We start from the raw sequence: 23,861 nt of genomic DNA on the forward strand, positions 1-23,861 counted from the left end.
TCAATAAATGGAGGCAGTTTAGTACTGTGACTACTCTTCCTAGGAGTGGGTGGTCAGGCAAGATGGCTTCTAAGGAACAACATAGAATCCTAAATAAGGTAAAGAAGAACCCACAAGTATCTAAAAGCTAAAGGCTTAAAGACATCACTAGAACTGGAAAACATTCCTGTTCATGTGTCTACCATATTTAAGTCTTTGAACAGGCAGGGTGTCTATGGCAGAACATTACAAAGGAAGCCACAGCTTTCCAAAAAAAACAAAAACTGGCTGAAGTTTGCCCAAAGAACACCTTCGCAAATCACAACGCTCCTGGGAAAATGTTTTGTGAAAGTAGAAGTTGGGTGATGCAGCAGAACAATGATCCTAAGTCCACCACAGACTGACAGTCATTGCTGCCAAAGGAAGTTCAATCAGTTATTTACTCCAGGGGTTCACCTACTTTTCTTCTGGTACTGTGAATGTTTAATGGCTGTGTTCAATAAAGACCTGAGAAGTTAGATTTTTTTTGTGTGTTATCAGCTTAAGCACATTGTGTTTGTCTATTGTGGTGACTTAGATGAGAATCAGGTTATATTTTATGGCAAATTACTGCAGAAAACCAGTTATTTTCAAGGGGTTCACACACTTTTTCTTGTCACTGTATAAAATGTGTGTATACATGTATACACTAGCTCTTGCTTGATAAAGGTTTATAAGGTTTATAAAGGTTTATAAAACATAGTGACAATATGTAGCATTTTAGACATTGTTGGATATTTCTTGGCTGCAATAAAGATACAATAAAATAAGACAATATTATCTTAAGTCCTTCATGCCAATCCTCTTTTCTGATTGTAAATTATTAAACCTCAAAAATGCCTGGTGGAGGGGATTGTCACCGAAGACATGATTCTGAGCCTGGAGTATAATTAAATAAGGACATGGTATGTGACTCATCATACTGATCACACAAACCACAAAATAATTACTACCACATTGCACAGAGGTTTCAGGTAACAATAATAACTGCTCCTGGGTTTTAAATCATATTATGTTGCCTTTACATTCCTATAATTTCAGTTTCTCAGCTCCAGCCAAAGAAAAATTAAGTCAGTGTAGTATATATAATACAGTGCAGGGTATATAGTGCAGTGTACAGTATATAATATAGTGTATTGAAGTGGTTAAGGGGAACCCTATGACAGAATTTAGAAAAAAACAGCATGGTTCCCCCCCCCCAGTACATACCAGGCCCTTTGGGTCTGGTATAGATGTTAAGGGAAACTCCACGCCAAAATTTAAAATAAAAACGGCGTGGGGTCCCCCCTAATATCCATACCAGGCCCTTTGGGTCTGGCATGGATTTTAAGGGGAACTCCATGCCAAAAAAATAAAAAATTGGCATAGGGTCCCCCCAAAATCCATACCAGACCCTTAGTCGAGCAAGCAGCCTGGCAGGCCAGGATAGAGGGGGAGCCCCTTTCTGAACAATACCAGGCCGCTTGCCCTCAATATGAGGAGGGTGCTTTGGGGTCCCCCCAAAGCACCTTGTCCCCATGTTGATGGGGACAAGGGCCTCATCCCCACAACCCTGGCCATTGGTTGTGGTGGTCTGCGGGCGGAGGGCTTATCGGAATCTGGAAGCCCCCTGTAACATTCACCAAAAAAAGTGTCAAAAAGTAAAAACCACAAAAGACAGTTCATGACAAGTCCTTTATAAAAAAAGAAAAAAAAAGTCCCGCAATGTCCATCCATCTTCAATCATGGTGCCGATGAACCAGTAAAATAGAAAAAAAAAACAAAATAACTCAGCCTCCATGGGACTGCTCTCTTTTTGCTGTGACAGCTCTTATATAGGCAAGGGCGGGGCTGACCGGTGATTTAATCGAGTGACTCCACCCCTTCTGACATCATGTGTCATCAGAGGGGGTGGGGTCATCCAGTTACGTCTGCAGGTGGCCCCGCCCTTGCCTCTATAAGAGCTGTCACAGCGAAAAGACAGCAGTCGCGGGACGCCTCCCATGGAGGTGGAGTATTTTCATTTTTGTTTTTTTTATATTTTACGGGTCCGTCTGCACCATGATTGAAGATGGATGGACATCATGGGACATTTTTTTATTTTTTAATAAAGGACTTGTCAAAACTGTCTTTTGTGGTTTTTACTTTTTGACACTTTTTTTGGTGAATGGGTAGGGGTACAATGTACCCCTATCCATTCACATAGGGGGGCCAGGATCTGGGGGCCCCCTTGTTAAAGTGGGCTTCCAGATTCCGATAAGCTCCCGCCCGTAGACCCCCACAACCAATGTCCAGGGTTGAGGGGATGAGGCCCTTGTCCCCATCAATATGGGGGTAAGGTGCTTTGGGGGGACCCCAAAGCACCCTCCCCTTGTTGAGGGCAAGCGGCCTGGTATGGTTCTGGAGGGGGGGACACTCACTTGTCCCCCCCTTTCCAGGTCTGCCAGGCTGCTTGCTCAGATAAGGGTCTGGTATGGATTTTGGGGGGCCCCACGCCCCCCCAAAATCCATACCAGGCCCTTATCCGAAGGGTCGAAGGGTCTGGTATGGACTGGGGGAAGGGGGATCCATGCTGATTTTTTCATAGATTTTTATCTATATTGCCGGGACCCGGCAATACATGACAGCCGCAAGCAATTTTAAATCACATTTTTTCCTTTAGAAATGTCATTTTGCTGCGGGACTGTAAAACACATCAGAAAGATGCGCCACTTTACAGGCAGACTAAGGGGACTCCCAGGCACCATATTTAAAGGAATATTCCATTTTTATTGTATCACTTTAAGCATTATTAAAATCACCGCTCCTGAAAAAACTTCAATTTTAAAAACTTTTTTTTGCATTGATACATGACCCCTGGAGCAGTACCCGGGTCCCCACACACTTTTTATGGCAATAACTTGCATATAATCCTTTAAAATGAACACTTGATGTTTTACATTCATGTCTCATAGACTTTAACAGTGTTCACATGTTCGCACAAATTTTTTGTCTGTTCGCATGTTCTGGTGCGAACTGAAGAGGGGGGGTGTTTGGCTCATTGCTAAATGCAGGTAACCATCACCATCAACAGTCCCGCTGTGGGTCACAAGGCACATTGGGACTCAGCACTTAAAGAGTCATCCTGGTGCATTACTACATGTAATTGCTATGGGCAATGGAAGTTTACAGCCCGTTAAAGCAGCCTGATTGCACCGTGTTCCTATATCAGGTGGGACAGCCTCTAGCGGCAACAGAGTTGTGTTCTGTACTCCTTCCGCAAGCAGTCCATCTCCCATAGCAACAGGAGTAGACTCTCACAGCTGAGGTTCTCATTCTGTGGAAAAGCATGGGAAGTAAAAAGTTAAGTGAGTGTGCACGTGGAGCCCGCTCTAGGTGCACAGTGGGTCCCAGTGGCGGTGCAGCCATTAAGGGCACACGGGCATCACCCCCTTTCTCCTCTCCACCCCCTCTATGAATAATGGATAGATTCATGCATTGCATGAATCTATCTATAGCTGCCGCTGCCACCCCCTATTCAGGCGTCCGGCCCCTTTCAGGATGCTGGGCTCCTGAATTCCAGTGGCGGAGGTGTTTTTTGGAAGCACCTGAGTAGAGCAATAGGCTCTAATAGGCTTCAAAAAAGGTGAACTTGTGGCGCAGAGTATTGCGCTCACAGTCCACCCAGATGTGTTAGCAAAGCAAATTAATATTTGCTTTGCTAACACTGAACCGCCTCTCCGCCAATCAGGTAGCGTGGGTATGATACCCATCACCTGATTGGCTGAAGGCACAGGTGCCCCTATTGGATGCCTAGTAGAACAAGAAGAGATGCATGGAGGACAGCATGGAGGAAACAGGGGCTATCCCACAGCTCGCCACCATCACGCGCCACTAAGGTGGGGTAATTGCCGGGCAGATAGGGGATGGATGGGGGCACAGTGGCGGCATTTGATGGGCACAAGTGGCAGCATATGATGGGCACAAGTGGCTGCATTTGATGGGGCACAAGTGGTTGCATATGATGGGCACAAGTGGCTGCATTTGATGGGCACAATGGTTGCATATGATGGGCACAAATGGCTGTATTTGATGGGGCACAAGTGGTTGCATATGATGGGCACAAATGGCTGCATTGGAAGGGCACAAATGGCTGCATTTGATGGGCACAAGTGGCTGCATATGGTGGACACAAGTGGCTGCATTTGATGGGCACAAGTGGTTGCATATGATGGGCACAAGTGGCTGCATATGATGGGCACAAGTGGCTGCATTTGATGGGCACAAGTGGCTTCATATGATGGGCACAGTGGCTGCATTTGATGGCACAAGTGGCTGCATTTGATGGGCACAGTGGCTGCAATTGAAGGTACAGTGGCTGCATTTGATGGGCACAGTGAGGCTGCAATTGATTTTTTTTCAGTATTTTTCAGTTTGTTTGCGCTCCCCAAAAAATTTTGAGCACCAGCTGCCACTGTCAGGTCCCATTCTGCTACTAGGAGAAGGGTCCCTGCTGAATGCAAGCTATAGTGACAGGTGTACACTGAAATGTGGACCAGAGAGATAACTGGAGGACAGTTATGGTTCAAGTGTACACAGTGTACATTCATCTTTGAGAGTAGAGGCCTGCCATAGGGTCGAGTATTCCCCAATGGCTGCATCCGCCTAGTCCCAGGGCATTGGTGGAAACAGCAAAGAGCAAAAGTACCCCGTGTGTAGAGCAGAGTGACCCTGATATATGTGCCTAGCATAGCCCAGTAGAACCCACCCCGGGGGTGGTCATTTTATGTGACCCAGTCTTGGTGCCGAACGCATTAATAGTAAAACATGGAGAAAATGTCTATGCAAATTGCCAAATACCTATCTGCCTGTAGCATACTTTAATATGCCAATATGAGACATACAGACAGACAGACACATAGCCACTTTGGAGCTGTTGGCGAAGAAAACGTAAAGAGGTTGAAAACCCTTACATATACCCAGTGTAGTGACTGGCCCTAGGTGATACCCAGAGATAAAACAAATCCTCCTACATAAGTTGTACCTGGTTATCCATCTTTCCCCTATATCCATTCAAAGTGCAGAATTTACACAGGATCTTTCAGCTCTGAAAAGCAGGGGACAGAAAGCTGAAGTTACATCAGTGAGGAGAACACTGAAAGCTGATTGGTGGGAAGGGGCACACCCCCTCCACACAGCACACAGGAACAGAATTGAGGCTGTCAATCAGCTGGAGCTCCCTCTCCTGTCACTTTTTTTTACTTAGTGTCAGGAAAACTTGTCAGAAGTGACTAATGCTTATAGGAGAGAAACAAGGCAGCAGAAAGAAATTACAGAGAAGAGTAATCACCGCTCCAGGAGGATTAGACAGGCAAAAAGTAAATCCTTCTTGGTTAGGAGGTTGTTGGTGCTGGCTATTGCTAATAGCAATAAGACGAAAATAAACGCTGGACAGCCACACTCGTAGATTTGCTTTGTTTATTCAGAAAATTCACATCACAAACAAAATAGCAGCAGACAGGAGAAGAGCTGACGTTTCGCACTAGCGTTAGTGCTTACTCATAGCTTGAGTAAGCACTAATGCTAGTGCGAAACGTCAGCTCTTCTCCTGTCTGCTGCTATTTTGTTTTTGATGTGAATTTTCTGAATAAACTAAGCAAATCTATGAGTGTGGCTGTCCAGCATTTATTTTCGTCTTATTTCAGAAAGAAATTACACTTAGTGCTCTAGATTGAGACAAATACACACACTGGAGGAATATGCTGTGCTCATATTTTATGTTTGAGGTTTACAACCACTTTAACCACTTCAGCCCTGGAAGATTTGGCTGCTCGATGACCAGGCCATTTTTTTGCAATATGGCTCTGCGTCGCTTTAACTGACAACTGCGCTGTCATGCAACAATGTGCCCAAACAAAACTGACGTCCTTTTTTTCCCACAAATAGAGCTTTCCTTTTGTGGTATTTGATCATCTCTGCGGTTTTTATTTTTTGCGTTAAACAAAAAAAGAGCAACAATTTTGAAAAAAAACACAATATTATTTACTTTTTGCTATAACAAATATTACCAATTTTTTTTTTAAAAAAAGCTAATTTTTTCTCAGTTTAGGCCAATATGTATTCTTCTACATATTTTTGGTAATAAAAATTGCAATAAGCTTGTATTGATTGGTGTGCACAAAAGTTACAGCGTCTACAAAATAGGGGATAGATTTATGGCATTTTTATTTTTTTAATTTTTTTTTACTAGAAATGGCAGTGATCTGCGATTTTTATCGAGAGTGCGACATTATGGCAGACACATCAGACACTTTTGACACATTTTTGGGACGATTGACAATTATACAGCGATCAGTGCTGTAAAAATGCATTGATTACTGTATAAATGTCACTGAAAGGGAAGGGGTTAACACTAGGGGGCGAACAAGGGGTTAACTGTGTTCCCTATGTGTGTGTTCTAACTGTAGGGGGGGACTGACTATAGGAGATGACAGATCGTGGGTCCTAGCTATTAGGAATTTACAATCTGCATCTCCTCTCCTCACAGAACAGGGATTTGTGTGTTTACACACACGTCCCTGTTCTGCCTCTCGCGCCCATGATTGTGCGTGGCCGGCAGCATCGACACCCCCACAGTGCAGCGTTGCGTGCGCGCCTGCTATCCCACTTAAAGGAGCCGTGTACAGCTACGACGGTTCGCGGGATTGTGCCGACCTGCCACGGTATAATGACGGCGGCTGGTTGGCAAGTGGTTAAAAGCTAAAAAAATCCTTTATTTATTTATTTATTTCCATCTATCAGCTAAATAAACAACTGATGTTAGATAATATGAGAAACATCATTACTCTTATACTGTTTCTGAACATCAATGAACATATATATATATATATATATATATATATATATCTATATATATATATATATATATATAGATATATATATATATATATATATATAGATATATATATATATATATATCTATATATATATATATATATATATATATATATATAGATATAGATATCTATATATATATATATATATAGATATATATATATATAGATATATATCTATATATATATATCTATATATATATATATATATATAGATATAGATATAGATATAGATATATATATATATATATATATATATATATATATATATAGATATAGATATAGATATATATGTTCATTGATGTTCATATAGACATATCTATATATATATATATATATCTATATCTATATCTATATATATATATATATATATAGATAGATAGATAGATAGATAGATAGATAGATAGATAGATAGATAGATAGATAGATAGATAGATAGATAGATAGATAGATAGATAGATATGTCTATCTATATATATATATATCTGTATATATATATATATATATATATACAGATATATATATATATATATATATATATCTGTATATATATACACATATATACAGTATCTCACAAAAGTGAGTACATCCCTAAGTGAAAATGTCCAAACTGGGGCCCAAGTGTCAATATTTTGTGTGGCCACCATTATTTTCCAGCACTGTCTTAACCCTCTTGGACATGGAGTTCAACAGAGCTTCACAGGTTGCCATTGGAGTCCTTTTCCACTCCTCCATGAGGACATCATGGAGCTGGTGGATGTTAGAGACCTTGCGCTCCTCCACCTTCCGTCTGAGGATGCCCCACAGATGCTTAATAAGGTTTAGGTCTGGAGACATGCAAAGTGTCATTTCTATAGTGTTGTCACATAAAAATATATACTAAAATATTTACAAAAATGTGAGGGGTGTACCCACTTTTGTGAAATACTGTGTATATTCATTTCTAACTATTCATGGCTAAAAAGATGCAGATTGTTTTATAACAAAATTCTCAGGTGATGATAATTAAGCAAATTCCTTTAACTACCCTCCCCCTCTAGTCAACTTGAAAGGAACATGGTAGGTCCAACATCAACATCAACATCAATTTCTTCAAACCAGAGAAAGTTATGTATAAAGTTTAAGAATATAGATCTATTTGTGCTTCAAACAACTGCAAGTGTGGTTCAGGAATATACAGTATAATGCAACTATATATAGTCAGTATTTTTAGTAGAAATACAGTGCTCAGCTGTACTTCCAATGGAGTCCACAAATTTCCACCATATTCATAAGTTGCAGGGTCCACCGATCTGGGCATGACACAGCACTTTGCTCTACAATAATGTTTACGTCTGTCATAATACAAAGTAAAAGACTGCTTATAATAATAAATGAATACTCAGGTTTTACCTCTTTGTCTTCCTCAAGCATTCTTATGAGTAGCTAATAAGAAATGTTATTTTCAGGTATCACAGCAATCTACACTATTGGTTTCACAGGTTCTAGTTTTTATCCAGGAGGACTATCTTGGACAGACCTCAAAGACACAAGGAGTGGCTGTGGCTGTCCATGTGGAAACCAGTAAGACCTTACTCGTTTGTTTTTATAGCTCTGAATAGCTAAAAGTGTGACATGACAATAATACAATTTTAGGCTCACTCAACTGTCAGATTCTACACCCCTATGAGGTAATACCAAATTTTCCCACCTTGCCTTGGTGGAAAAGGCTAGAATCTGGAATAGCTATACATGTATAAAGCATTGGGAAGCCTTATACTAACAACTTCTATCTTGAGGAAATGCTAGCCTGTTTTTTCAGTATTTACAGATTTGGCCTAGGCATTAGTTTCAGTTTCCTGTCTGACACAACACAGCACTTTACTGTGAGAGCCAATGGTTATAATGGGCTCTTCTGTCTTCTGAGGGCAACACACATTGGCTGCTTGGCACGCATCAACACACCTTGGGGTTGCTTCCAAATTTCTTGTTCAAATAATTTATTAAAGGAAACACAACTGTCAAAACATAGGTCCACAATGGGAACAGAAAACAAGCAAATTGTTCGAATAGTAGCCAGGAAAACATACAACCGAGGTACATTCAGGTAGAGCATGTATACATAACGCAAACAAAGATGTCTCAAGGTAGTACGTACAAGACATGGGTACAAAAACATATAGAGTAGTCTATATGGGTAAAAAGAAATATGTAACAAAGATTAACAAGAGGCAGGGAAAGAGGAGTTTAAAGTGATAGTAAAGTCTCAAGGTTTTTCACCTTAATGCATTCTATGCATTAAGGTGAAAAACCTTCTTTGCTGCAGCTGCCCCCAGACCTCCACTTTTTCTTACCTGAGCCCAATCTAACCTAGGGATGTGCACGAGTTCAGCGGCCCCAGCCGCTGTCTCTCTACTCAATGGAAAGATTGATAGCAGCAGGAGCCATTGGCTCGCGCTGCTGTCAATCAAATCCAGTGACACTGGAGCGGGGGGCGGGGCCAAGTCCAGCTGTCTGTGTCAATGGACGCAGCAGCGGGACTCAGGAATGAGCCTGCACGGGTGCCCCCATGGAAAGAAGATTTCCGTGGGGGCACCCAATGAAGGGGAGAAGCCAGGAGCACCGGCATGGCACCCAGAAGAGGAGGATCAGGGCTGCTCTGTGCAAAACCCTTGCACAGAGGAGGTAATCATAACACTATTAACATTATTTAGGTATAACATTATTTAAAAGAATGAACATTTACAACCCTATTAAAGCAATGGGCTAACAATAGAGTGAATGCTCACTGTACTTGAAGCCTCAAGATTCAGGAGGTTCAAATAAGGATGGACTGAGTCTACCTACTAAAAAACAAATTGCATCTAGATGGTAGACATGTGCATTAATTGTCGTCCGAATGCATTTTTTTGTCCGAATTTCAGGTATTTTCGTTATCGTTTTAACAAACGATAACGAAAGTGCAGAATCCGAAAAACAAAAGATCCAACATAAACAAATGCTTTATTTTTATTTTCGTTGCTACAACAGTTCGATATAGATAGGAGATTCGACATGATGATGACAATAACAATCTGTGTCCATCAAACCTGTGGTCGAATGTGCCTAACCTTAACTCTATTATTTCAAGATTATTCTACATAGAGAGAAAAGATTTGACATAGAGAGAAAAGATTTGACGTAGAGAGAAAAGATTCGACGTAGGGGAGAAAAGATTCGACGTAGGGGAGAAAAGATTCGACGTAGGGGAGAAAAAATAAACAAAAATAATGATGATGATGAATGTTATTGGCTGATTGTAACCAAAGAGGAGGAGCAGTAAAATAGCTAGAACTAAGTACACACGTACTTTGGCTTATGGTATCTGCTGAAAGTTCTAAGAAGATTCGACGGAGCAGGTAAACTATACGGCATCGTACAGTTTAGCTGCTCTATCGAATCTTCTTTGAACATTCGACAGACACCATAAGGCTTCAATGACAAATTTGGATTTTTGGACGAATGCAATTTTTAACGAAAAACGAAATAAATAAAAACGAATTTCAGGAGTAACTAAATAAATGTATTTTTCGGACGAAAACGAAATTCCGAAATGAAATATTTTAGTGTGCACATGTCTACTAGATGGTAGGGTGATTGTAAGAGTTGAGCCAAAGGGCCATTGCCCATATGGCCTATGTCAATACCATTCTACCAAGTTGCTACCTGAAAAAAGGAAGAAGAAGTCAAAAAAGATAAGAGAATGGAAAAGAGAAAAGCAGAGCAGAGAAGGGAAGGCAAAAAGGATAAGGGCAGGAGAGGGGAAAAAAGGGAAGATAAAGGAAAGGAACACGGAGGGGAAGAGGGGAGATGGTGGGAGTGGTTGAAACAAGTCAACTATAAGGAAAAAAGAAGGGAGATCAAGGAAGGAAGGGACTTAACATGATTAGGGTGAGTTTCTAGTCGTGGGAGTAGTAAGGAGTGAGTTACTCAAGGGATTCAAAGGGCTTCGAACTTGGCCACTTTGACCTCTGTTTTCACATGAATCATAGCTTATGTCACCTTGTGCTTGACTGCAAGGACACAGAGGTTGGAAGTTTTCCAAGCCTTCGCTATGACTTGTTTAGCCACTGTTGTAACCTGAAGGAGCAGTTTGAATTGACATTGAAATAGTTCAGGTGGTTTCTGGTTCAAAAGTGCAATGGTCAGAGGGAATAGATTTAGCAAAGAGGGTGGATAGGATGCTAAAATTTTCATACCAGATAGCTTGAGCTACCAAATATGTAAATAGGTACCTTCGACCACACAGACTAAAAAAAAGTTAGAAAGGTAGTGGAGTATTTAACGATCCTCTCAGGGACTAAGTATCAATGGGTCAGAGCTTTGTAATTGGTCTTGAATGCAACATTATTCTGCAAAGAGGACTTCATAGTGTTCTAGATATAAATCCAGTCGGCTGGGTCTAAAGTGAGTCAGAGGTCCCTTTCCACTTATTGACATAGGAAGTGGTAGAGGCAGTACCAGAATCCAAGAAGAGAGAAGAGAGAGAGGAGATCAGGCCTTGTCTATTAGGGTCACTTTTACAGGAGTGCTCACAGTCAGGTCCATAAATATTGGGACATCGACACAATTCTAATCTTTTTGGCTCTATATACCACCACAATGGATTTGCAATGAAACAAACAAGATGTGCTTAACTGCAGACTTTCAGCTTTAATTTGGGGGTATTTACATCCAAATCAGGTGAACGGTGTAGGAATTACAACAGTTTGTCTATATGCCTACCACTTTTGAAGGGACCAAAAGTAATGGGACAATTGGTTGCTCAGCTGTTCCATGGCCAGGTGTGTGTTATTCCTCATTATCCCATTTACAAGGAGCAGATAAAAGGTCCAGAGTTAATTTCAGTGTGCTATTTGCATTTGGAATCTGTTACTGTCAACTCTCGATATGAGATCCAAAGAGCTGTCATTATCAGTGAAGCAAGCCATCATTAGGCTGAAAAAACAAAACAAACCCATCAGAGAGATAGCAAAAACATTAGGTGTGGCCAAATCAACTGTTTGAAACATCCTTAAAAAGAAAGAATGCATTGGTGAGCTCAGAAACACCAAAAGACCCGGAAGACCACGGAAAACAACTGTGGTGGATGACCGAAGAATTCTTTCCCTGGTGAAGAAAACACCCTTCACAACAGTTGGCCAGATCAAGAACACTCTCCAGGAGGTAGGTGTATGTGTGTCAAAGTCAACATCAAGAGAAGACTTCACCAAAGTGAATACAGAGGGTTTACCACAAGATGTAAACCATTTGTGAGCCTCAAAACAGGAAGGCCAGATTAGAGTTTGCCAAACAACATCTAAAAAAGCTTCACAGTTCTGAAGAACATCCTATGGACAGATGAGACCAAGATCAACTTGTACCAGAGTGATGGGAAGAGAAGAGTATGGAGAAGGAAAGGAACTGCTCATGATCCAAAGCATACCAGCTCATCGGTGAAGCATGGTGGTGGTCGTGTCATGGGCGTGGGCATGTATGGCTGCCAATGGAACTGGTTCTCTTGTATTTATTGATGATGTGACTTCTGACAAAAGCAGCAGGATGAATTCTGAAGTGTTCGGTCAATATTATCTGCTCATATTCAGCAAAATGCTTCAGAACTCATTGGACTGTGCTTCACAGTGCAGATGGACAATGACCCGAAGCATACTGCAAAAGCAAGCAAAGATTTTTTAAGGGAAAGAAATGGAATGTTTTGCAATGGCCAAGTCAATCACCTGACCTGAATCCAATTGAGCATGCATTTCACTTGCTGAGATAAAACTGAAGGAAAATGCCCCAAGAGCAAGCAGGAACTGAAGACAGTTGCAGTAGAGGCCTGGCATAGCATCACCAGGGATGAAACCCAGCGTCTGGTGATGTCTATGCTTTCCAGACTTCAGGCAGTATAGGCCACTAACAACTGATATAAATTTAAATTGTACCTTCGTTTCAACGTTCCTTTGTTCGTTACATCGACTGCTCTTTATGCTCTATATACACTGCGCATGCGTCAAACTCCGCCCCATCCTTCTTTCTAGTGTATTCCCCGCTTCTTCTCTTTCGGGGTCAGTGGGAGAGCAAATGGCGGAAAGACAGCAGGTGTGTGCTAAAAGCAGCACGAGGAAAGCTGGAGAATTGTGGAGATGGTGGACATCTTAAAGGGGACAGACTATGATGGGAATTAAAATAAGTTTATTATATTGTTGTCTAGATGTGTTTGAAACTATAATGAAATGACAACTTTATTCAGTGTCAGGAGAGGACACTCAGCAGTAGGGATGAGCCGAACACCCCCCCGGTTCGGTTCGCACCAGAACCTGCGAACAGACCGAAAATTTGCATGAACGTTAGAACCCCATCGACGTCTATGGGACTCGAACGTTCAAAATCAAAAGTGCTCATTTTAAAGGCTAATTTTCATGGTATTGTCCTAAAAAGGTTTGGGGACCCGGGTCCTGCCCCAGGGGACATGTATCAATGCAAAAAAACTTTTAAAAATGGCTGTTTTTTTGGGAGCAGTGATTTTAATGATGCTTAAAGTAAAAAAAAGTGAAATATTCCTTTAAATATCATACCTGGGGGGTGTCTATAGTATGCCTGTAAAGTGGCTCGTGTTTCCCGTGCTTAGAACAGTCCCTGCACAAAATAAAATTTTTAAAGGAAAAAAAGTAATTTAAAACTGCTTACGGCTTTAATGTAATGTCGGGTCCTGGCAATATGGATGAAAATCAGTGAGACAAACGGCATAGGTACCCTCCAGTCCATTACCAGGCCCTTTGGATCCTGTATGGATATTAAGGGAACCCCGCACCCAAATTAAAAAAAGGAAAGGCATGGGGCCCTCAGGCCCTATATACTCTGAACAGCAGTATACAGGCGGTGCAAACAAGACAGGGACTGTAGGTTTGTTGTTAAGTAGAATCTGTTTGTAATTTTGAACTGGTACATTTTTAAAGTGTAGCTCCAGCCAAAAAATCTGTTGACATTTGTTTTGCTGTCTGTGCTCCTCTTCAGAAGATTTCACCTCACTTTTTGTCCCAATGACAAATGTTTTTTGAAAATGTGGGGTTTTTAGTGAAACAAGGATTGGTGATAAAGCATCAGTGGAAAGGAGAAAAGTTTTTCCCATATTAACTCTTACAGGAGAGAATTTCCCTTCCTTTGGGGTAGATTTAATCTCACTTCCTGTTGTCTCCTTCCGTTTGCAAGTAGGAGTCGTTTGTAAGTTGGATGTTTGAAAGTAGGGGCCTGTCCTATATACTCAGCAGAAATTTGGGCCTTAGGTGTTGTTGTGGCCTCAACACTGTAAGCCCTCACAGGGCCCTGCTGTGAAATATTAGATCAAGAATTGTAATTACATGCCCTTGTTGAACAGGGCCAGAAAAAATGGGCCTTTGGTGATGGTGGTGCTGGTGCCACAACACTGTAAGTCCTCACAGTTACTCTTGGTGGGCGCTGGAACGGGCCCTGCTGTGAAATATTAGATCAAGAATTGTAATTACATGCCCCTGTTGAACAGGGCCAGAAAAATTGGGCCTTTGGTGGTGGTGGTGGTGGTGCTGGTGACACAACACTGTAAGTCCTCACAGTTAATCTTGGTGGGCGCAGAGACGGGCCCTGCTGTGAATTATGCGATCAAGAATTCTAATTACATGTCCCTGTTTAATAGGGGCTGAAAAATTGGGCCTTAGGCACTGGTGCCACAACACTGTAACCCCTCACAGATACTCTAGTTGGAATGCAGGAACAAGCCCTGCTGCAAAGTATTGCATCAAAAATTGTAATTACATGCCCCTGTTAAACAGGGGCTGAAAAATTGGACCTTAGACACTGGTGCTGGTGCCACAACACTGCAACCACTCACAGATACTCTAGTTGGAGCGCTGGAACTAGCCACGCTGCAAAGAATTGCATCAAAAATTGTAATTACATGCCCTTGTTAAACAAGGGCTTAAAAATTGGGCCTTAGGCACTGGTGGCAGCGCCCAGAACCAAAAATGTTCTTACAAGCTATCAGCATGATCATTGAGGAGGAAGAGGATAATTACTCAGCATAACAGGATAGTCACTCAGCATCAGCATAGGCAGTCTATGAAGGGATCTGACATTTCAAAAAAAATTATTCGGTTACATCAGCATCAGGTGCTTGGTAGCTGGTGGTGATCCAAGACTGATTCATTTTTATGAAGGTCAGTCGATCGACTGAGTCGGTGGACAGACACACCCTGTGATCGGTTACAAAGCCTCCAGCAGTACTGAATGTGCGTTCTGAAAGAACGCTGGATGCAGGACAGGCCAGTAGCTCAATTGCATACTGTGCAAGCTCTGGCCAGTGATCCATCCTCAAGACCCAGTAACCCAGAGGATTTTCGGTGGGAAAGGTGTCCAAGTCAGATCTTGCCCCTAGGTATTCCTGCACCATGTAAAACAGACGCTGGCGATAGTTGCTGGAAACGATCATACCTTGGGGCTGCGGACTAAAAAATTGTCTGAATGCATCAGTCAGACAGCCACCTTCTCCACCGCTCCTTCTTTGACTGACCGAAGCCTCAGCAACACATTGTCCAGAAACAGGAGTTTGTAACCTCCCAGTCTCTGGGAACGCATTGCACAGACCTTTCTGCAAGGCCTCCCGAAGATGTTTCATCCTCTGCTCCCTCTGCGACGGCAAGATAAGGTCCGCAACCTTATCCTTGTAACGTTGATCAAGTAGGGTTGCCAGCCAGTATTGGTCCTTCTCCTTGATATCACGAATATGAGGATCCTTACACAGGCTTTGTAGGATCAAGGAGGCCATGCAGCATAGGTTTGCTGAGGCATTCGGTCCTGGAGTCCTCTGGGTCACTAAGGATGACATGGTCCGCAGCCACCTCCTCCCAGCCACGTACAAGTTCATGTGTTTCTTGGGACTGATCCCTTAAAGACTGCTGCTGATGCTGAGTACCAGGCTCCACCTCCATACTGACACAATCCTCCTCCTCTTCCTCCTCCTCCTCGTCCTCTTCCTGTGTAATCGACGGGCACAAAGGAACACTGTCTGGATAAAGGGGGCCTTGAGAGCTAAGGAAGTCCTCCTCTTCCTGCCTCTGTACTGCCTCAAGTGCCCTGTCCATTATTCCATGCAGCGTGTGCTCCAACAGGTGGACAAGGGGGACAGTGTCACTGATGCATGCACTGTCACTGCTCACCATCCTCGTGGCCTCCTCAAATGGTGACAGGACAGTGCATGCATCCCTGATCATGGCCCACTGGCGTGGGGAAAAAAACAAAGCTCCCCTGACCCTGTCCTGGTGCAATAGTCGCACAGGTATTCATTAATGGCCCTCTGCTGCATGTTCAGCCGCTGCAGCATGGCCAACGTTGAGTTCCACCTGGTGGGCATGTCACAGATTAGGCGGTTCTTGGGCAGGTTAAACTCCTTTTGGAGGTCTGCCAGCCAAGCACTGGCATTATATGACCAGTGGAAATGCACACAGACTTTCCTGGCCTGCCTCAGGACATTCTGTAAGCCCGGTTACCTGCCCAAGAACCACTGAATCACTAAGTTAAGGACGTGAGCCAAACAGGGCACATGGGTCAGTTGTCCCTGTCGGAGGGCGGAGAGGAGGTTGGTGCCATTGTCGCAAACCACCATTCCTGCCTTAAGTTGGCATGGCGTCAACCACCTCTGAACCTGCCCCTGCAGAGCTGACAGAACCTCTGCCCCAGTGTGGCTCCTGTCCCCCAAGCACACCAGCTCAAGCACCGCATGGCATCTTTTGGCCTGCGTACTTGCGTAGCCCCTTGAATGCCTATGGAGCACCGCTGGTTCCGAGGACGAAGCACAGGAAGAGGCCATGGAGGAAGAAGAAGAGGAGGGGGTGGAGGAGAGAGGTGTGTCACAATCATTAGTAGTGGCATTTTGGAGGCGTGGTGGCGGAACAACCTCCAACACTACTGCACCTTGTCCTGCATTCTTCCCAGCTGCCAGCAAAGTGACCCAATGTGCCGTGAAACTTAGGTAACGTCCCTGTCCATGCCTGCTGGACCATGAGTCAGCGGTAATATGCACCTTACCGCTGACTGCCCTGTCCAGCGAGGCCAAGACATTGCCTTCCACATGCCGGTAGAGAGTCGAAATCGCCTTCCGTGAGAAAAAGTGGCATTTGGGTACCTGCCACTGAGGAACCGCACATTCCACAAACTCACGGAAAGGTGCTGCCCTTAGGCTGGTCCCTGGAGGGTATCCTGCCTCGTTGGTGATGTGCCCCCTCCTCCTCCTCCTCTCTCCTATCAGGCACCCACATTGAGTCAGTGACCTCATCATCCCCTCCCTCCTCATCACTGGAGCAAACCTGGCAGTATGCTGCAGCAGGGGGAGCATGACTGCCAGATTGCTGTCCTTCTTGGGCACCCCCTCTCTCCGTGCTCACGTTACTGCCTTCATCTAGCTCAGTATCGTCATCAGAGCCTTCTAAACGCTGGGCATCCTCCTGGAGCATGTACCCAACACTGTGGTCAAACAGGAGGACATGGTGGGGCTAGGGAAGGAGTCACTGATGCCATTGAGCCGAGGGAAGAGGCCGCGTTGGCAGCTGCTTTGCCAGACAAAGTACCCTGAGCATTAGTGAGAGAGGATGAGGTGGATGAGGACGGCTTGGTCATTCACTCGACCAAGTCTTCCGCATGTTGCGGCTCAACACGGCCAGCTGCCGAAAAAAAGGCCAAGCGTGTCCCACAGCCATGTGCTGATGAGGATGCACCGTTTCCACGACCAGCACTGTTGCCTTTAGACACAGAGCCTGCTTGCCCTCTTTTATTGGCTTGTGACTGTCTGCCTCTCCTTGTTGGCCTTCCAGACATACTAATGGCCTGTAGCTGCACTAAGCTGGGATATATATATACTGATACTGCAGCTAGCAAAATCAACTGCCTGCCTGTAGTATGAGAACACCACCAACCTTCTACAGGTAGCTTTAGCTGAACACTGTGCAGAGGTCGCACTACACTAACGTGTAAATAATTTAGCTGCCTGTGGTAGTGATAGGATCAGGAAAACACCACCAACCTTCTACAGGCAGCTTTAGCTGAACACTGTGCAGAGCTCGGAAAAAACAAACTTGTAGCTTATTTAGCTTCCTGCGGTAGTGATAGGATCAGGAAAACACCACCATCCTTCTACAGGTAGCTTTAGCTGAACACTGTGCAGAGGTCGCAAAAAACTAACTTGTAGCTTATTTAGCTGCCTGCGATAGTGATAGGATCAGGAAAACACCACCAACCTTCTACAGGTAGCTTTAGCTGAACACTGTGCAGAGGTCGCACTACACTAACTTGTAGTTTTAGCTGAACACTGTGAGGAGTACGCACTACACTAACTTGTAGCTTTAGCTGAACACTGTGCAGAGGTTGCACTACACTAACTTGTAGTTTTAGCTGAACACTGTGAGGAGGATGCACTACACTAACTTGTAGCTTTAGCTGAACACTGTGCAGAGGTCGCACTACACTAACTTGCAGTTTTAGCTGAACACTGTGAGGAGGACGCACTACACTAACTTGTAGCTTTAGCTGAACACTGTGAGGAGGACACACTACACTAACTTGTAGCTTTAGCTGAACAATGTGCACTACACTAACTTGTAGCTTTAGCTGAACACTGCTCAGAGGACGCACTACACTAACTTGTAGCTTTAGCTGAACACTGTGCAGAGGTCTCACTAAACTAACTTGTAGCTTTAACTGAACACTGTGAGGAGGACGCACTACACTAACTGTAAATAGTCTAGCTGCCTGACTGTGGTACTAATAGGATCAAAAGAACACCAGCAATTTTCTTCAGGTAGCTGTAAATACTGTAACAACACAAGCCTGTCTGTCAGTAGCAAGATAACAGGAACGGATCTAGCTAAACTGAATACAGTGTATATATATATATTGTACAGGACGCCGTGGCTGGGTCCTGGAAGGACGCTATGTTTCCCCTCTGTTTGGACTGTGGTCCCTTTAAGGGAACAAAAAGGGTTAACTCACCTGTCAGAGGAAGTGGGTTTAAAACAAGACAGGAAGTTGGAGAGGGTGTGGAGGAGTGTAAAGGAGAATGTGGATGGTGGATGGTGTTTGTTGTGCAGCAACAAAAGTGAATAGCAGTGTCCTGCCTGGAAGTCTCCTGCCAGGGGAAGCTACCTGCAACAGAAATTAAGGACTGTTTAACTGCGATAGCAGTTCTGGACTTTGCAAGTCGGTGAGACTAAAACCTTTTTCTTTTGTTTTGCTGCTGTAAAGCTATTTAAGTTCAATAAATCTCCTTTTGAGTGAAAAGCCTGTGTCCTGCGATCTAGCTGGTCCCCCAAACATTACAAGTGGTGCTCGAATGCGGGCAGGACAGAGTAACAGGCATTTTTCTTGCTGTTTTTTTTTTTTTTTTTTTTTTTTTGTGTATTGGACTTAAAACTGACATTTAAAGGGACAGTACAGTGGATTTATGTCCTGGGTTAAAGCCGCACAAACCCTGAAAGCTGAAGCAATGGAGGAGCTAATTAAACAGCTGTCCTTGGCTAATATACAAGCGCAGACTCGCCATGAGGTACAGCAAGAAAACACTCGCCTGTTGGTGGCCCAGTTGGCAGCCCAGCAAGCGACCCAGCAAGAGGTTATGCAGGCTCAAGTGACTGCCTTAAAAGAAGTAGTGCAGCAGCTTTCTCAGGGCCGTGAGCAAGCGGCTGTTGCCCCTGGCAACCAGGTGACCGTGAGGGCAAGCCATTTTTTGCAGAAATTGTCCCTGAGTGATGATGTAGAGGCATTTCTTGCTACATTTGAGAGGACGGCAGAGAGAGAAGGGTGGCCCCAGGACCAGTGGGCCGGCCTAATTGCTCCTTTCCTAACCGGAGATCCGCAAAAAGCCTACTTCGACCTGCCACCAGATCACGCTAAAGACTATCAAAAATTAAAGGCAGAAATATTGGCTCGTTTGGGGGTAACTACAGCTGTTCGGGCCCAACGAGTGCACCAATGGAAGTATCGTCCAGATCGTCCACCACGGTCTCAAATGCATGACCTGGTGCAACTGGTAAAAAAATGGCTGCAGCCCGAAATGTTGTCTGGCCTCCAAATCGTGGAGCGGGTCGTGCTGGACCGATACCTAAGGTCACTGCCAGACGACCTTCAACGGTGGGTCAGCCATGGAGACCCCAAAACAGTGAACCTCCTTGTCGAGATGGTAGAACGATACACAGTGGTGGAGGATCTGCTTGGCCCTACCAAGCGCCAAGGACCCAGTCTGCCACGGCCTATTCGTTCGACTGCTGCCCTTCGAAAGGACGTTCCCCGGAGCCCTGGAACCAACACCCCAGAAGGTCAAGAGTCACTCCCGATACCTTCTCAGCGACCTGTTCCTGTTCGGAGAGGAGGGGATGTACAATGTTGGCGATGTCATTCCTGGGGCCATACCCGGGCCCACTGCCCACTGCAAGAGGAGCCCATGGAATGCGGGGTTCTTCGGAGGGGGTCTTTTTATGCCCATAAAGCATGTACAACACATATCGATCTTGGAGAAGAGAAATTCGAGTGTGAAGTCCAAGTGAACCACCTCCCTGCCCGGGCTTTGCTGGACTCCGGAAGCATGGTAACCCTGATCCATCCTAGAGTGATTGGGAAGATCGGTCCGGTAAGAAAAACTTTACGGGTGGTGTGCATTCACGGGGACACTAGAGAGTACCCTCTCATCTCGGTGACCATCTCCGCAGCATGTGGCACTGGTACTCAAGAGGTGGGGGTGGTAAAAAACTTGGTACATGATGTGATCATAGGACGAGACTGTCCGTTATTTGCAAAACTGTGGGGACAAGGAGAACTACCTGAACGGTCCAGAGACTGGGGAGAAACTAGTCCCTCTGTTCCTGCGGTTGAGAGAAATAACCCTGAAATGCCGAATGTTCTTGAAAATGCTAATGATTTGGTTAATGGTGATGAAAGTAGTGCTGATGTTATTAAGGGTGTCAAAATGTGTGGTTCACAGACCTACCTGAACACTGAAGAGGGGGGGGAACCTTTCCCACTTCAGGTAATGCTGGGGGAAGAGGATGAGGAAGTGGCCGTTACCCCTTCCCTGCCGGATTTGGGTGTTCCGCAGGGGGCATTTGGTACTGCCCAGATGCAGGACCCCACTTTGGCCCATGCACGGGAACAGGTGGTAGTATTAAATGGGGTTCCCCAAGAGCCAGGTGCGAATGAGCGGTGGCCACACTTTGCAATATGTAATGAATTGCTTTATCGGGTTACCAAAGTGAGAGAAAATGTGGTAGAGCAATTATTGGTACCCCAACAGTATAGACGCAAGGTCCTGGACCTGGCCCATGATGATGTTTTAGGGGGACACCTGGGAGTTGAAAAGACGGAGGCACGGATCACCGACCGGTTTTACTGGCCAGGTCTGAAAGCAGAGGTAAGGAGATACTGTACCTCTTGTCCCACCTGTCAGTTGACCGCTCCGGTGACCCACTTCTGGAATCCTTTGGTCCCTCTGCCCATAATTGAGGTCCCATTTGAAAGGATAGCCATGGATATAGTAGGTCCCTTGGTGAAGTCGGCTCGAGGTCACTCCTACATACTGGTGATTCTCGACTATGCCACCCGATATCCTGAGGCGCTACCCCTGCGAAATACCTCCTCTAAGGCTATTGCCCGGGAATTATTCCAGTTGTTTACACGGACTGGTTTTCCCAAGGAAATATTAACGGACCAGGGCACCCCGTTTATGTCGAGAGTTATGGCCGACGTGTGTAAGCTCTTCCGGATTAAACAGCTGCGCACATCGGTCTACCATCCCCAAACGGATGGGTTAGTGGAACGCTTTAATAAGACCCTTAAATCTATGCTTAAGAGAGTTGTACAAAGGGATGGGAAAGACTGGGACTGTCTGTTACCAGCTCTCCTGTTTGCTATCCGGGAAGTGCCCCAGGCCTCCACTGGGTTTTCGCCCTTCGAGTTGGTATATGGGCGGAGACCTCGCGGACTACTGGATTTTGTTAAGGAGGAATGGGAAAGTGAACCTAGTCAGCATAAGAGTGTTCTTGAATATGTTTCCCAAATGCAGGAGAGGATCCGAACTGTGTTGCCACTAGTCAAGGAACATTTACAAAAAGCTCAGGAGGCTCAACGACGAGTCTATAATAGAGCTGCTAAAATAAGGAATTTCCAAGTGGGGGATCAAGTAGCGGTGTTGATTCCCACTGTGGAAAGTAAATTCTTAGCCAGGTGGCAAGGCCCCTTTGAAGTTGTAGAAAAAGTGGGAGAGGTGAATTATAAAATCCACCAACCGGGTAAGAGGAAACCCTATCAAATATATCATGTAAACTTGTTAAAGCCCTGGACAGAGAGGGAACCAGTGACCTCCCTGGCTAGTGCAAGATTGGAGCCTCGGGTTGGGGTGGAGAGTGTCCAAGTAGCAAATACCCTGTCTAAAACCCAAAGCCAGCAGGCAAAGGAGTTCTTGCAGAGAAATAAAGAAAAATTTTCAGACTTGCCAGGGCTCACGAGTACCATAGAGCATGATATCATCACGGAACCAGGAGTCAAAGTTTTTGTCCGGCCCTACCGCATCCCAGAGGCCCAAAGGAAGGCTGTTTCAGAGGAAGTGAAGAAGATGTTAGACCTGGAGATTATTGAGGAATCGCAGAGTGAGTGGTCGAGCCCGATTGTGTTGGTACCGAAGCCCAACGGGACTCTGCGATTCTGCAATGATTTTCGGAAACTTAATGAAGTTTCACGGTTTGATGCCTACCCCATGCCCCGGGTAGATGAGCTTATTGAGAGACTAGGTCCAGCCAGGTATATCACTACATTAGACCTTACCAAGGGATATTGGCAAATCCCGTTGACTAAGGCTGCTAGAGAGAAAACTGCTTTTTCTACCCCAGAGGGGAGTTTTCAGTACAAAAGGATGCCTTTTGGATTGCAAACTGCTCCAGCCACATTCCAGCGAGCAATGGATAGGATTTTACGACCTCACCAGAAATATGCCTCAGTGTACTTGGACGACATAGTCATTTTTAGCAGAGACTGGGAATCACACTTACCCAAAGTCCAGGCAGTGCTGGACTCTCTTTGGAAGGAGGGGTTTACAATAAACCCTGAAAAATGTGCTTTGGGAATGGAGGAGGTGAAATACCTGGGCTATATCGTGGGTAGAGGGGTGGTGAAACCTCAGGTCAGCAAGGTAGAGGCTATACAGAGTTGGCCCCGTCCCCTCACAAAAAAGCAGGTACGTGCATTCTTGGGCATGGTGGGATACTACAGGAGGTTTGTACCCAACTTTGCCACGTTGGCGGCTCCATTGACCGATCTGACTAAGGGTCGGAAATCGGTCATGGTGGAGTGGAATGCAGACGCTGAGAAGGCCTTTTTGGAGCTCAAGTCGGCACTGTGCCAACACCCTGTCCTGGTAGCACCCAATTTTTCAAAAGAGTTTGTTGTCCAAACTGATGCTTCTGATGTAGGATTGGGAGCGGTGTTGTCACAGGTTATTAATGGAGAGGAGCACCCGGTAGTCTTCCTCAGTAGGAAGTTAACACCAGCGGAAAAAAACTACGCTATAATTGAACGAGAGTGTCTGGCCATTAAGTGGGCTCTGGAATCCCTCAGATATTACCTTTTGGGGAGGAAGTTTAGGCTGATTTCTGACCATGCCCCTTTAACATGGTTGAGACAGGGTAAAGGGAATAATGCCAGGGTTACTCGGTGGTTCCTGGCACTCCAGGAATTTAAATTTGTAGTGGAGCATAGGCCCGGGAGACTGCATCAAAATGCAGATGCCCTCTCCCGAGTCCATTGTTTGAGCTCCACTGTTGCCTCCACCTCCATGGCGTTGGGGCACAGGGGGGGGATATGTACAGGACGCCGTGGCTGGGTCCTGGAAGGACGCTATGTTTCCCCTCTGTTTGGACTGTGGTCCCTTTAAGGGAACAAAAAGGGTTAACTCACCTGTCAGAGGAAGTGGGTTTAAAACAAGACAGG

This window comes from Aquarana catesbeiana, linkage group LG02, assembly GCF_042186555.1.
Source record: "Aquarana catesbeiana isolate 2022-GZ linkage group LG02, ASM4218655v1, whole genome shotgun sequence".
NCBI lineage: Eukaryota > Metazoa > Chordata > Amphibia > Anura > Ranidae > Aquarana > Aquarana catesbeiana.